Source organism: Acyrthosiphon pisum, chromosome A2 (genome assembly GCF_005508785.2).
Source record: "Acyrthosiphon pisum isolate AL4f chromosome A2, pea_aphid_22Mar2018_4r6ur, whole genome shotgun sequence".
NCBI classification, from domain to species: Eukaryota; Metazoa; Arthropoda; class Insecta; order Hemiptera; family Aphididae; genus Acyrthosiphon; species Acyrthosiphon pisum.
In genome coordinates, this window is record NC_042495.1 from 106883317 (window position 1) to 106884150 (window position 834).

Below are 834 nucleotides of genomic sequence, written 5' to 3' on the forward strand. Positions count from 1 at the left end.
GGTTGTCTAGATAATAATCTTACCTTTAAATGTGTTAAGAGGTCAATTCAATCTAATTTGTAAGCCAACGGAGCTACACGTGTTCTGCTGAGCATAGGATTTGCTATGTTACGCACTTGTAAGATGGAGACAACACATGCAGGTATAACGTCCTCTTAATGCGCGTATAAAGGCGTCGGTGCTCAGGTCACTGACGAGCTCGAGATGTATAGCTCGCGTAGCTAAACAAATAAAAACGCTTACATAAGACTTCACTTTTGGAGCATTTCTTCGAGTACTAGTTTTAACCATAAAGGGCCCGGCGAAGTCTACTCCACATCTTGGAAACGCGCGGCCTGGAGGTACTCGATGTTTAGGCAGATCACCCATTATCGGTTGCATTATAATAGGTTTTTGTTTAAAGCAAATAACGCATTTGTTTACCATGGTTTGTGCTAAATTTCGACCGTTAATTGGTCAATAGCTCATGCTTACCGACGATAACATAGCTTGTGGACCTCCATGCATTAGTGTAACGTGCTCGTTACATAACAACAATTTCGTGAAATTACTATTATTTGATGGTTACGCTGGAAAATCGAAATTGATGCTGCATGTTTTAATCGTCCACCCACGCATATTATATTATTCTTATCTAAAAACGGTCGCAGACGAAATAACTTACTCTTGCTCGATATTGCTTCTCCGTTAAGCATAGATTTTATCTCATTAGCAAACTCATTTCTTTGAACAGCTTTAATTAAGGGGGCTCACGTATTTTTCAAACGTTTTAGACCAGTAAACGGTGGTAAATTACACATACTTCGGGAATGTCCGATTCTCTATTTTTTATAC